Here is a 16,012-nt window from a genome sequence, read left to right as displayed (position 1 = left end):
GCTCAATGGCGACGGCCTTCTGCTTTGACCGGTTGAGGGGAGCAGGAGAGCAGGGCAGAGACAAAGACAGATAATGGAGGAAGACAGAAATGCAGAAGGAAAGAGTGGGACCGAGATAAAGAGAGAGAGAAAGGGAAGAGACTGATGGACAGACGGGGACGTGAGCAGGTGGAGCTATGGGTGGTAGCTTGAGCCTCTTCAGGTCTGCAGCCTCCTCCAGAAGCACCCGGGATCTGGGATGAGGGGAGCCTGAAGGCTCTGGAGAAGAAGACAAGTTCGTAATACGTATGAGTACAATTTATGTATGACACATATAGGAGGACAAAGAGGAGGAGGGAGAAGCCCAGTGCACCATGGGAGATCCCCCAGCAGCCTAAGCCTATAGCAGCATACTGTGTACAGTATCTAAGGGCCAGCCTAAGCAGCCCTAACTACAAGCCTGATAAATAAGGAAAGTCTTTAGTCTGCTCTTAAAGGTCGAGAGGGTGTCTGCATCCCGGACCGAAACTGGGAGACGGATCCACAGGAGGGGAGCCTGATAGCTGAAGGCTCTGGCTCCCATTCTACCTTTAGAAACTCTCGGAACCACAAGTAACCATGCATCCTGGGAGCGAAGGGTTCTAGCTGGATAATAGGGGACTATGAGCTCTGTCAGGTATGAAGGAGCCTGACTGTTGAAAACTTTGTATGTTAGAAGGACAATTTTGAATTCCATTCTGAATTTGACAGGGAGCCAATGCAGAGAAGTCAGTACAGGAGAAACATGGTCTCTTCTACTAGTTCTTGTCAACACGCGGGCAGCAGCATTTTGGACCAGCTGGAGAGTCTTTAGGGACTTACTGGTGCAGCCTGATAGGAGGGAATTGCAGTAATCCAGCCTGGAAGTGGCAAAGGCATGGACTTATTTTTCTGCATCTTTTTGAGACAGGATGTGTCTGATTATCTTAGCAATGTTTCGTAAATGAAAGAAAGCAGTCCTAGAAATTTGCGTAATGTGGGCATTAAAGGACAGATCCTGATCGAAAAGAACTCCTAGGTTCTTTACGGTCGTGCTGGGGGCCAAGGTAATACCTTCCAGGGTACCTATCTCATTAGATAGGTGTCTCAAAGATGTTTTGGACCCAGGATAATGACTTCAGTTTTGTCAGAGTTTAATAAAAGATGACCAAATATCTGTCTTTGACGAATATGGGTAAGACCTGATTAGCCTGTCTAAAGTTTGGACAAACCTTCACATTTAATGTTTTTTCTTTATATTCATGACTATTTAAATTGTAGATTCCCACTGAAGGCATCAAAACTATGAATGAACACATGGAATTATGTCGTAAATAAAAAAGTGAGAAATAACTCAAAACATGTTTTATATTTTAGATTCTTCAAAATAGCCACCCCTTGCTTTGATTACTTCTTTGCACATTCTTGGCAGTCTCTCGATGACCTTCATGAGGCAGTCAGTTGAAATGGTTTTCCAACAGTCTTGAAAGAGATCGCAGACATGCTGAGCACTTGTTGGCCCTTTTGCCCTCACTCTGTGGTGTATCTCATCCCAAACCATCTCGATGAGGTTTAGGTCAGGTGACTGTAGAGGCCCTGTCATCTGGCTCAGCACTCCATCACTCTCCTTCTTGGTCAAATAGCCCTCACACAGCCTGGAGGTGTGTTTGGGGTGATTGTCCTGTTGAAAAATATCTCCAACTAAATGCCAACCAGATGGTAAATGGACATAATTTTATATAGCGCCTTCTACCTTAGCGGCACTCAAAGCTCTTTACAGTGTCATCTCATTCACACACACACTCACACACTGATGGTGGAGGCTGCTATGCAAGGCGCCAACCTACTCATCAGGAGCAATTATGGGTTCAGTAGCTTGCTCAAGGACACTTCGACATGGTCACTGAGGTTGAAGATCGAACCAGCGACCCTTTGGTTGCTAGACGGCCACTCTGCCCCTGAGCCATGCCGCCTCACACCAGATGGGATGGCATGTTGCTGCAAGATGCTATGGTAGCCATGCTGCTTCGGTGTGCTTTTATTTTTGAATAAATTGCCAACAATGTCACTAATCACCATTACACCTCCTCCTCCATGCTTCATGGTGGGAACCATGCATGTAGAGGCCTTCCATTCACCTTTTCTGTGTTGCACAAAGACACAGCAGATGGAACCCATCCATCCATCCATCCATTATCTTCCGCTTATTCCTACACATTAAGGCTCGCGGGGGGCTGGAGCCTATCCCAGCGTCAACGGGTTAGAAGCGGGGTTCACCCTGGACAGGTCGCCAGTCCATCGCAGGGCCAACATCGAGAGACGAACAACCATTCACACTCACATTCATATCTACGGTCAATTTAGTCCCCAATTGCATGTTTTGCATGGATGGTGGGAAGAAGCTGGAGTACCCGGAGAGAACCCACGTAGACACGGGGAGAACATGCAAACTCCACACAGAAAGATCCCGTTCCCGAGCCAGGACTCGAACCCGGAACCTTCTTGCTGTGAGGCCACAGTGCTAACCACCGTGCAGCCCCGCAGATGGAACCAAATATCTCAAATTTGGACCAAAATTTTAGACCAAAGCACAGGTTTCCACTGGTCTAATGGCCATTACTTGTGTTTCTGTACCAAGCAAGTCTCTTCTGCTTGTTGCTTTTCCTTAGTAGTGGTTTCTTAGCAGCTACTTAACCATAAAGGCCTGATTTGCACAACCTCTTCTGAACCATTGATATAGAGATGTGTCTGCAACTAGCAATTTGTGTAATCTTAGTAGTCTTAGGTGCTATTAACTTACTATTTCTGAGTCTGGTGTCTAGCATGAACTTATCCTCAAAAAACGTGACTCTTGGTCTCCATTTCTTTGGGCAGTCCTAATGTGAGGCAGTTTCGTCGTAGCACTTGATGACAGTACTTGGGGACACATTCAATTTTAATGCAATTTTCCAGACTTACTGATCTTCAGTTCTGAAAGTAATGATGGACTGTCATTTCTCTTTATTTAGCAGATTGGTTCTAGCCACAATAAGAATTCGAACAGTTGTCAAATACTGTAGGGCTGTCAGCTGTGTACCATCCTGACTTCTGCACAACACAACTGATGGTCCCAAACCTTTAAGAAGGCAAGAAATTCCACAAATGAACCTTGGTAAGGCACACCTGTGAAGTGAAAACCATTTCATGGACATCATGAAGCTCATTGAGAGGTTAAGGTTTTTTCTTTGCTACATAATTCAATATATCTTGCTTCATATATTTGATGCCGTCATTATGTATCTATAATGTTTAAAGTAGTAAAAAAGGAGAAAAAAAATCATTGAATGAGAAGGTGTGGGGCAGCATGGTGGTGCAGTGGTTAGCACTGTAGCCTCACAGAAAGAGGGTTCCCGGTTTGAGCCCAGACTCCAGCATGGGATCTTTTCTGTGTGGAGTTTGCATGTTCTCCCTGTACCTGCGTGGGTTTTTCTTCAGGTACTCTGGCTTCCTCCCACAGTCCAAAGACCTATTAATTAATTAATTAAAAATCCTTTAATTTATGATTTTTTTCTTTCCAGGACCACAGCAATTATCAAAAAGATATTAAAAGTCTCTCCCGCTCTCTCTCTCTCTCTCTCTCACACACACACACACACAAATATGTGTGTGTGTGTGTTCGACAGTCTTTTCTGTAGAGTAATACATATTGAATGAAAATAGAAAAAGGCCCACATTCAAAATAAAAAAAAGGTAATACCAATGGGGTGGCGCGCACTGTCATGCACGGATCTTTCTGTGTGGAGTTTGCATGTTCTCCCTGTGCCTGTGTGGGTTCTCTCCAGGTACTCTGGCTTCCTCCCACAGTCCAAAGACATCAAGAGGGGACTAGGCTGATTGAATACTCTAAATTGATCATAGATGTGGCTGTGAGTGTGAATGGTTGTCTGTCTATATGTGTTGGCCCTGCGATGGACTGGCGACCTGTCCAGGGTGAATGAGATCACACAGAGAAAGTAAGCTAGGAAACAATAGGGGAACTCGAGACTTTCAAAATAAAACACTGGAAACAACAAAACATCAGAACACAGATCAGGACAGTTTTCTCCTTTTGCGTTTGTTTTCTCTTTTACAGTTGTGGTTTCTCTTTTGTGTGTTGTGTTTTGCAATTCAGGACAACTGTATAAATGTGATTAACAGAAAATGAAAACAAAAAAAAGCCCACCTTTCATCAATTTAATAGACAAAAATTTAAAAAAAATCAAATTAATATTGAAATCTTCCTCAAATTACTATAATTATGATATAATAATAATTACTATATTGGAGGACAAAATATCAGTGTCTAAAGATAATGAATTTAGATTGTTTAATGGCATTTAATAATCTAAATACCAATGTAAGCAGTCATCAGTTTTCTCGGTAAACCTGATGTTGATACCAGATTTTCTTGAATTTTGTTTCACTGACAACATAAAGTTTGGATCAAATTGATATTAATGACCTCAGTGGCCAGCTGGGACTAAATTATTAAGGATAAATTGCATATCTCATATAGTCTGTCAACCAAATTGGAGTGTTGTGTTTGAGATATATGCAGCATGCATTTGTCGCTCTATTGGGAGCTGGAAGACCTACACACTCTATGATCAGTGCACGCAAAATCTGCAAAATCAAAATGTAATATAAAGTGACAAATACGTGGCACAAAGGGAGCATTTTAAAAGAAAAATGATCTAACTTTACAAAAATAATATGATCAAATCACACACATACTGTATCATTGCACATATTTGTAAATTCTATTTCTGATTGTATATATGTATCAGGTAGATCTATGACCGATGTCTAGAAAGTGGCCATTATGGTGGGACTGAATGTGAAATATATTTTATCGTTGGTCTAAATTGAATATTGTTTAGACTTAATAATTTATTTGCTCACATAAATACCATCCATCCATCGTCTTCCACTTGTTTCTATTAAAGGTCGCGGGGGTGCTGGATCCTATCTCAGCAGCTATGGGCAAGAGGCGGGGTACACCCTGGACAGGTCGCCAGTCCATCGCAGGGCCAATACATAGAGACAGACAACCATTTGCACTCACATTCATACCTACAGTCAATTTAGAGTCTCCAATTAGCCGAGTCCCCTCTTGATGTCTTTGGACGGTGGGAAGAAGCTGGAGTACCCGGAGGGAACCCACGCAGGCACAGGGAGAACATGGAGACTCCACACAGAAAGATCCCGTGGCCGAGTTGGGAGTCAAACCTGCAACCTTCTTGCTGTGAGGCGACAGTGCTGACCACTGCACCACCGTGCCACCCTCACATGAATACATGATATGTATTTGTAAATGATATTTAATTCAATAAACTGTAGTTTTACATGCCCCTCTTATACATGCCCCCCTTCATTGTCAATAAATCCGTTAAATGGTGTCTTGTTTTTTAAAAATTCCTTATTTAAAAAACTGAAAAAAGGTCAGCTTTATTGAAAAGAAGACAACACACCTGTTTTGTTTGAATCAATGTCTTAATTCCAAACTCTGAAGCCATGGAATACATTTTACAGCACAAATAACTATTTCTCAAATATCTTTGAGCAAAATCTGTGTGCAAGAAAAATGCACACAGTCTAATTGTAACTGAGTACTTCAAGACGCCCTGGTATGCATGTTTGAGGGCTGCGGCATGATTTGGCTGTCTATGACTGAAGCCAGTCGAAATCCTCACACAGATTGACAGACAATCCTGAGCCAGCAGGCTAGGCCTCCATACATGCAACTGTATTTCCCAAGAGAGTCTATCACATTCCTGGCTGCAGACTGCAGCACTCTGCCATTTTCCACAGAGACCCTGGGTCACACAGCGAAGAGCTCCAATTGCTACCTGAAAACCCTGCCGAGCCACGATTGGATCTTTCAGTGGTTCATTTTCTTCCCTCTTCTCTTGGTTCGACTGTAGGAAACGAATGACTCCTGCTTAACGATAAAATAATGAATGTCATTTTGAGGCAAGAGAGAGGGGGAGGAAGGAGATGGAGGACTAGAGACAAGAGGAGGGAAGTGAAGGGGAAATGGGGGGAGGTGAGTATATTACCGAGCTGGCAAATGTGCCCTCATGCCAGGGAGTCAATTTGAGTGAAGCCGTGCAATGTGACATCATTTACTCAGAAATCCCTAATTTGTCAGCATTAATATTTCAGCCCCAGCATTGCCTGTCACAGTGTGCCAGAGATGACTGATCAATCTATAAAATGGCTGCAGCTAATTTATTGAATATTTATGTGCAATGTCATGTGCAGAAGAGCTGCTGAATATATTTCAACCTGCTCTGTTCTTGCCCAGGAACTGTAGTGCAGCGAGCAGGAAGGCAGAAGGTGTGATTACCCCAGACCCACAGTCTTCCTCAGTTACTGTAGGGGTCCACCTTGTACCCAGGCTGCCTTACTGAACATGCAGGTTTGTTGTTTTTGTTTAGTTTAATATTTTTATTGAAGTCTGTTGTTTTATTGAAGTTTGTCTGTCTCAATTACAACAAAAAAAAATGTTTCTTCAGAGTAGTGATGAGTCATTATCATGGCAAAGCAGCAAAAAATAATCTGCACCTCACTGTGGCTTGTTAGTATATAAAGTCTGACCATCTGTACTCAGCACAATATGGTTCCTACACAGATAGCATCATGTCTGTCTTAAAACAACCATTAATAACTCATCACAGTTGTCTACCATTGTGTGTGCCTTTATCTATGACCTTGTCCTTTGACCACCCAAATTATTTCAGTTCGTCCTTCAGTCCAAGTGGAGATATATATATATATATATATATATATATATATATATATATATATATATATATATATATATATATATATATATTAAAGCATTCCTGAGATATGTTCATGAAAGTGACCTTTGACTACCAAAATCTTCACAGTTAATCTTCAAGACCCAGTGGACTTCTGGACCAGCTTTGAAGAAATTCCTTGAAGGTGTTCTTGAAATATTGCATTTGTGTCAGGGGATAGTGATTTTGAACTTTGACCTTTGATGTACAGATGGATGGAAAGATGACCCTCAAGCACCCTGTCTCTGGTCAACACCTGTAACTGGACTGGGGTAATCCAGATTCAAGATTTTCTTCAATCAATATAGATACAGAGCAGAGGAAGAACCTTAAGCCTTCATGTTTTTGTTTTTTTTTTCTCACAAAACTTGTTCTCACCTCAACAACTCCCCCTTCCATGTCTGCAAGTATCATGTTGCTAGCTGCACTTATATAACTTAACTAAACAACTACAAATGTCCCTGTGAAACACACAGATAGTTGTTCAGCTATTGCCAGTTTGCAGGAGAATGATGATGTGCTGGTAAATAAACTGTCAGCCACTGAATGGAATCATTGGTAAGTTGTTTTTCATATTCATGATATGTAATGACAGAGGTTTGCCTAGCTGTAAGTACTGGAAACCCTTAAATGTCTGGGTTTCAGCTGAGTTGGACAGTTCCACAGATACTGCATTTAGGAATCATCTAAACTCTGCATATTTGCCTCCAGTGCAGTGATGAGCCAGCCCCTAGATTGTTCCTTTTATTAAATATTTTCATTTCCAGTCAACTTCCTGTTTAGCCATGATTTCACATAAAATGTTATCTGATTGTCTTACAGATGGACTACTTTATTTATAGATCTTTTGAACTCAAAAACTGAATCTTGATTTTCCTTTATTTTTGGTTGTTTTATTTTGTTTGTGTACACTTTTCATGAACTGTTTAAATAAATAAAATTGTTATGATGTGTTGACAGATATGAAATGAGATATTAAGGATATTTTTCCAACAAAAAAATCAGTAACAAAGATGCACACACATTGTTAAACTCACTTTCAGACAACTGTCTCTCAGGGAGAGAAGGAAATGAAGATCCATCGTCATCTTCCGCTTATTCCTCGTGGGGGGGGGGGGGGGGGGGGGGGGCTGGAGCCTATCCCAGCAGCAACGGGCGAGAGGTGGGGTACACCCTGGACAGGTCGCCAGTCCATCGCAGGGCCAACATACAGAGACGAACAACCAGTCATACTCACATTCATACCTACGGTCAATTTAGAGAATCCAATCAGCCTAGTCCCCAAATTGCATGTCTTTGGACGGTGGGAGGAAGCCAGAGTACCTGGAGAGAACCCACGCAGGCACGGGGAGAACATGCAAACTCCACACAGAAAGATCCCGCGCCCGAGCCGAGACTCGAACCCGGAACCTTCTTGCTGTGAGGCCACAGTGCTAACCACTGCACCACTGTGCAGCCCTGGAAAAGAAGATGTTCTCACAATATTACCTCTAATTTTCTTCTACTTTTTTTTATTGTTGATTTAAAAAGACGTAATTTCCATGAGACTATACCTAATTTTGTCAACGTAACCATTCACTCATCTGGAAGTTCTGGAGACCATGCAAAGAAAGGCCATGTTCACAAAGTTGTAGACTTGAAGTGTGTGTGTCTGTGTGTGTGTGCATGTGTGTGTGTGTAGTTGGTGGGTTAGGGTTTATATATATATATATATATATATATATATATATATATATATATATATATAGATATAGATAGTTCATATGCATATGTTCATTTCCATTTTGGTAGGTGAAGTCATAATTATTATAATAAGGAAATGGGATCATGATTATTTTAAGTTTCAATATTATATGACAACCCTACCAAGCACAGCTGAAATGACTAATGAATATAGCAGCTATTCTTCTCCACAACAACAAATGAAAATCCCCTTAATGCCCCTATGGTTTCCTAATCAGTGCATGACTGTTTTTCAGGTGCCAAAACATGATCATGTGTCAGTCTGATTCCATACATTGCCTACAGAATTATATCCTCTGTTGGGATATATATTTTAGCTGATTGTATGCAATTATTTAGTGTCTACTGATCAAAAAATTCCTCTTTTTTCTGCTTTTGTTGGCAGCAGCAAGTCACATTTACACAATTGGCATTTAGAACGGACAGCATAATTATGACAGCACATCAGGGCAGAAAGAGCTGGGATCATGCCAAGGAAAAAGCATCTCACACCCTCATCCTTCAATGCCGCCCATGAAGATCATTATGAATGAAAATTAGTGCCGGTGGGATGTGGTGGTGATGGCGTGCAGGAAAAACATTGCTGCAGATTTTTTTGTATCACAGCATCCTCATACACAGGACATTGATGAAGATTGCTTAAAGGGGCAAAACTGACGTAAAGCTTAAGGTTTTCTACTCCTCAGGAATGCTGGAGCCAGTGTAGTATCAATTGTTAACAGTAGCAGTTTGCTCTTACAGACAATAGAAATATTAAAATAGCTGAAAAATGTCCAGCTGAACTGTATATTGCACAGAGACATATTGTCACTGGCAGGTTGTAATATAATGTCTAAGTATTTGATTGTTGGTCACTTTTTATGCCTCTCAAATAGATTTCAGGACTTGTCCAAGTAAAACAGAAGCTTATTTTCTGGCTCCACTGAATCCTTGAGTTGTATGTAAACTGTCATAGTTCCATCTTGACTGTATCTTGATTGAAGTGCTGAATGATGTCTCCTGCTAACATCTCCTGAGAACTGATCGGCCAGGCATCCACACCCTGGTTAACTTTTCTGGAGTTGGACAAGACAGCACTGGAGGCCTGGGGATTCCTTCTTCACTCTCAGCAGCCTCCCGTTAGCGACATCAGCAGGCCGTCTGGGTAACAGATTGGCTCAGTCTAATCAGCTTCGGGGAATACCAGACCACCGCCATGTGTGAGCCATTTCAAGCTTGCCAACTCATTGTAAACAGAATCACGTAGTGCATGGGCCATATTTGGGTATCAATAAAGGACTGACTGCATATAAAATCAGACCCTGATGGCCACAAGAGACACCACAAGAAGATATTACTGTATCCTCCCTTGGTGAGATAAGAAAGGGGAGTGCATGTTGGGTATGGTTCTACAACCCATGTTTATACCTGTCTGGCAAGAGCCAATATACACTTATGTGGCCTGCTAGCTCACTTCAAAGCTAAAAGGACTAGTGAAGCTAATGGTGGCCATTATAGTGTGAGACAAAACCAAATCGAAGGAAAATATTTTTGCATATCACAGGTCAAAATCCTTGTAAGGCATATGAGCTTGATTTGGATACAACATTAATAGCAGGATGATACATAGTCACAATAGTTAAATACACAATACCAACTGTTATAATGAGTCTTTTATTATTAAAAAATTCAAATTTATTTTCATTGATGTATTTCTTTGCTTTCAGGGCAAGATATGTTCATATTTTATTCAAGATATAGAGAACAACAACTATTGATTTCAGGGAAACTTCCAGTTGGTTTAGAAAAAAGTTTCAAGCATCCATCTCCTACTCTTTCTCCATCTTGTAAATTTAAGCAATGTCAAAAGGCAAAATGCAATGTATTTTTTTTTTCTTCATTCTGAATTTTCATTGAAGAAACTTGGCATCACAACATGGAGGGCCCTGTGGAAGATGACCAATCCCATAAGTATTTTGGATATAAAAGGGCTCATTCTGAGCTTAAAAAAAAACAAACAAACCCCAAAACAAAACTAAAAAAAAACTAAAACAACAGTGATTCTTCTTCTCAGGTAATATTTATGAAAACACAAATATTATTTTGCATTGGCCCCTTCTGAATCATGCCCGCCACTTCTCAGGACATGTGCAGGGTGCAATTGATGGTTCAACCGCTTCTACCAGTTTACAATCCAAAGCACAAATGTCTTCTCACTCCCCAGTTAGCATTAGACCCTCTACTGCCTTCATTATAACATCACTAATTACAAATTCCAAAACCAGTCGCAGACATTACAATAAGACAGTGCAGGGAGCATATGGCATAATATCCTATTAATGAACACTCTAAATTCAAACTCTGGTCAGCGCTATCGTGCCCTAGTACGTGTCACTGATCCGATGGAGGGGGCTGGGGGGGGGGGGGGGTTGGAAAGGGGGAAGGGAGAGGAGGAGGAGGAAATAACCTTCTTCAAAAATGCACAGACTAATTCGGAGGGGGAAGGCAGCCCCTGGGGCAGTCTCATTGTTTTACTTGTTTAATTTTTGCCAGCAATTATTGATATAATATTTTGATGGTGGAGAGGAGGAAAGAGAAGTCATTAAAAGGGTCCAAAGGCATAAGAAGTCAGCCACTAGCAGCTTCTACTCATCCCCCTTTTTTTACCCTCTTCTTTTACTACATTTTTCTTGCCTGCCATTCTGTCTCTCTGGAGGGAAAGTGAGGCTATTTGCATTCACTCTCACAACAGTGTGAGGAACAAGTTGTGGCTGTCTCAACAGCTTGGTCCTCAGCATGCTAGGTGTTTTAATGGGGACTGTCAACTACAAGAGAGATGGATATTCCCTTCCCTTTCCCCTGACCCCCCTTTATGTGGGAAAAAAGGGGGATGCAAATAGACACATTTAACATGATTGCATCTGCGAGTGATAGATGCTCCCTGCTGTGTGTTTCATCGGGATTTTGTTTTCAGAGTTAATCCGCTGAGATGACCCCTGTGTTAAGTGACGCACAGCTGAATGCAATGACAAAGAGGATGACAAAAGGCAGAGAAGGAAGACACTTCAGTTACATCTGAAATAGAGCTGTGGTCAGTTCTTTCCTTGTCAAGAGCTTAAAGGCCATCACCCACTAAACTACTGCCACTGCAGGTATTGGAGCTTGTCTGATAAACTGTGGTGTTGTCTTAATGGGAAATTCATATAGACATGAAGTCAAAACAACTCTTCTGACTGCAGCCTGATGAAGAGCTTCAGGGGCTCATCAGATTACACAGAGGGGGCATTCTTTCTACCTCTCCACAGGGATGTCTCATTCTCCCTGGGCTTTGGAGTTGAACCCCTGCCCCTGGCCCTGCAGAGATTCGTACAGCCATGTTTGTTTAAAAACCAGACTTAATCTTCGTCAGCAGCTGTCTCACATCAGGTTGCAGTTCAGTGCTAAGGGAGGCAATGATGGGGAATATGGGGGGGGGGGGGCAGCACAGAGCTGCAGGTGCAGACAGCAGAGTTGATATGGATGGATGTATGGAAGCACTCAGTGAAAATTAAAATAATATTAAGTCAAGTGAAGAAATATGAGTGTATAATATTTAAATTTGTTTAGGCCAAGCACTTTAAACAAGCTACCTCAACATGACAGCTTTGGGAAATGTATCTATTATTTTCATGTTTTTAAGTGTACAGTTATAGACTTTTGTGTATATGTGTCAATTCAGCCATACTGGGAAATTATAATCTGTTTTCAAACAGTCTTCATAATAATCCACAAATAACTTTAAAACATAAACAACACAAACAAAATAAGCCCCCCCACCAACTACACACACACACACACACACACATGCACACACACACGCACACATACTTGTTCTTGGGGGGTTTGCTTAAATTCCACTGTAAACATGCCCATTACTTCATTGCATATGTTACATCTATGTTGCCTGCTGCAACATTGCTGGTATGGAGCCATGAATTAAAATTAAAAATACATAAATGTTATTAAGATACTAATCATTCACTGTGATGAGAAGGCCTACTTTTACATTGGTATTACCATCCATCCATCCATCCATTTTCTTCCCCTTATCCTGTTAAGGGTCGCAGTGGAGTTGGAGCCTATCCCAGCAGCTTTCCGGTGAGAGGTGGGTTATACTGTACAGGTCGCCAGTCCATTGTAGGGCCAACGCTTATACCCCTTTTACACTGAAAAAAACGAGTGTCAACGCGGGTTTTTGGATTGCATTAGGGCACATTCCAGCTTCCAAAAAACCCGGGTCTGAACTCCCGCTGTGAGGGCTGCGTGCTTGTGTTTTTCTCTCTCGTACGTCATCGCGCTGACAACGTCAGCATTACACATAAACGTGCGCCAGAACACTGAGAGGTAAACAACCGACAACATGGATGTCATCGAGTCGAATGTTCGCGTTGTCGTTCTCAGGACATCAACAGGAGGACTGATCTTACGGCAGAGGCCAAATTGAGTGAGCAGCTCTCAGCTCAGCCGAAGTTTTTTTCGTTTATTTATTTTTTCCGGAGCTTCCACTATGATAGCTTGACAGACGACAGAGTGACAAAATCAGGATGCGACAGGAAAGTCTCGTGAAACCTGAGAGGACGCGGGTTGTCCTTTTCACACTGCAGGCGAGCCAAGCTGAGCACTGTTGTTGGTGTTGGGCACTCTGAAAGTGTCGACTTGATCAGCAGAGTTTGGAGAGTCATGATGAAGTTTTGGAAGCAATACCATGAACGCCCTAGGAGGAGATAGTGTTTGTTCGGGGCGCAAAATTGCCCAAAATTGGACATTCATGTCCAATTGTGGATGTCCCGTTAGACGTAGGTCAGGGGTGTCCGTGTATGATTTGTCCGTCTCGATGAGACGAATAAAATGGTGTTGGTCCCATGTCTGTAGGACATTCCCACAGGCTGTGACATGTTTTTTTTTTGTATCTAGGTGGCACTATTGAGTAGTGTATTTGTTAAATTATCACATTTTTAGCCGCACCCGATGTGTGTACCAAATTTCGTGAGTTTTTGAGCATGTTTAGTGTGTCGAGCAAACATAATAGGGTCTTCACCCCGGAGTGCCTCCGGGCTCAGGCCCCAATAAACAAAAATGGGCTGAGCTGGGCTTGGCTGGGCTGGGCTGAGCTGGACTGGGCTGCGAGAACTGCTCACTCATCTGTCAATGAAGTTTTGGCTTCTGCCATAAGATCAGTCTTCCTGTTGATATCCCCGGAGACTCTATTTCACTCCTTTTTCAAACAATTAACATGTGTATGATCTGATGTGAATTAATCTATGCTTGGGAACTCCCACCAATCAGGGAACCCTAACATGAACTGCGCAAGCACGACCGTGTTTATAAAAAACTTGAGTAGCGATCTTCACATCTTCTTATTGATTGTGACAGCGCACTGGCAAGACCATGAAGTCCGCGAGCTGCTCACCATCCGCGGTGAATTGGAGATCCGGCAGCAGATTTCTGGAACCGTAAGGGACACGGTGATTTATGGAAATATCACTGGCATTTTGAGACACGGCGCACTTTTACATACAATGATGACGTTGTCAGTGCGATGACGTACGAGAGAGAAAAACAAAGGCACCCTCATCGCGGGTGCTCAGACACGGGTCTGCTGGAAGCTTGAATGTGCCCTCATGCGAGCAAACGTGGGTACAAAAACCCACTTTGACACTAGTTTTTCAGTGTGAAAGGGGTATTAGAGTATTCAATTAGCCTAGTCTCCTCTTACATGTCTTTGGACTGTCGGAGGAAGCCAGAGTACCTGGAGAGAACCCACACAGGCACAGGGAGAACATGCAAACTCCACACAGAAAGATCCGTGCATGACAGTGCGTGCCACCCCATTGGTATTACCTTTTTTTTATTTTGAATGTGGGCCTTTGTCTATTTTCATTCAATATGTATTACTCTACAGAAAAGACTGTCGAACACACACACACACATATTTGTGTGTGTGTGTGTGTGAGAGAGAGAGAGAGAGAGCGGGAGAGACTTTTAATATCTTTTTGATAATTGCTGTGGTCCTGGAAAGAAAAAAATCATAAATTAAAGGATTAAAATTGTAGAGAGATAGCTCTGGGGGTTGAGGTCACTTGTGGTGGTCAAATCATCCATAAAAGTTTACAACCTTATGCAAACTGGCCACCACAGGAACAGTGGCAACATGATGTATAATGTGGCTTTATAGCTGTCGAAACATTGAATGATCAGGGATGCATGCCGCCTGTGGGGGATAATACAATACATTCCTGCAGCACTTTCATTAATATCTGAGTACACATTTTTGTTGTCACCTGATGTAACATCGCAACACATCCCCCTTCCCCCACAATCAAGAGTGTGCAGGGTGTTAGCGGTGTGTAAGCAAATGCTTCATGGGTCACAAGGATGCCTCATCAGTTGATGTCTATGGTTCAAGTGAAATACACATAAATTAGAGTGTTAACATGGTGTATTATCACAATTTCTGATCATGAGTTCAGCTCATAAGAAATAATATCTTTGCTGCAAGGAACATCTAGGGGATATTGTGTTCTTCTGCTTGTAATTTCTGACTGATAAACAAGAGGAAAATATTGTCAGCTGTGCCTCCTGCAGTTTCTCTCAACCATCAGCTGACATCTCTCTCTCGCTCCACTCAAAAATCAGACTGGAAAACAGGACTCTGATTCCTTTCATATAAAAAATGTCAGTAATAGATACAGGTGGATGTGGATTCATAACAACAAATACAATTTTCATCTCTGCAGATTTTGAGTGACGTGTATGCAGTAAATACAAACTGACACGGACGGGACACTATCACAATAGTTGAATAAATTAGTAGATTGTTTTCAAGTTTTGTATGAGAGTTTTAAGAATTTTCTGGATCCACCAATATTTTTGTCTGTTGGGATTTTCCTTTGATACAAACAAAATCTATGAGTGGTGCAGAAGGCCATTGACTGGGTATGTGTGTGTGTTCAGGCATATTGTCACTGATGAATATCTGAACAGGCAGCACGGTGGTTAGCACTGTCGCCTCACAGCAGGAAGGTTCCAGGTTTGAGTCCCGGCTCGGGCGCGGGATCTTTCTGTGTGGAGTTTGCATGTTCTCCCTGTGCCTGTGTGGGTTCTCTCCAGGTAGTCCAGCTTCCTCCCACTGTCCAAAGGCATGCAATTGGGGACTAGGCTGATGGGATATGCTAAATTAACCGTGAGTGTGAATGGTTGTTTGTCTATATGTGTGGCCCAGGGTGGACTCTGCCTCTTGCCCGTTGCTGCTGGGATAGGCTCCAGCCCCCCCCCCCCCCCCCCCCCCCCGCGACCCTTAACAAGAATAAGAGGATGGATGGAATATCTGAACATTTGTTGTCACATGCTATAGGTTCAGGCTATTTAGAGGTGCAACAGTTGAAATACCTGACCTGTACCTGTTACATTCTTAGTTAAACCATTAATCA

General features: G+C 42.2%; 1 pseudogene; it reads right to left on the bottom strand.

Moving 5' to 3' along the window:
* Positions 1-427: 427 nt before the first annotated feature.
* On the bottom strand, positions 428-2,100 carry LOC147254523 (uncharacterized; annotated as a pseudogene).
* Between the last annotated feature and the right edge of the window lie 13,912 nt (positions 2,101-16,012).

The sequence above is a fragment of the Aulostomus chinensis genome, chromosome 10, assembly GCF_037954235.1.
Source record: "Aulostomus chinensis isolate RoL2024-O1b breed Wild chromosome 10, RoL_Achi_v1.0, whole genome shotgun sequence".
NCBI lineage: Eukaryota > Metazoa > Chordata > Actinopteri > Syngnathiformes > Aulostomidae > Aulostomus > Aulostomus chinensis.
The sequence above is the reverse complement of the archived record's forward strand: the minus strand, read 5'-3'. Positions and strand labels throughout refer to the sequence as shown.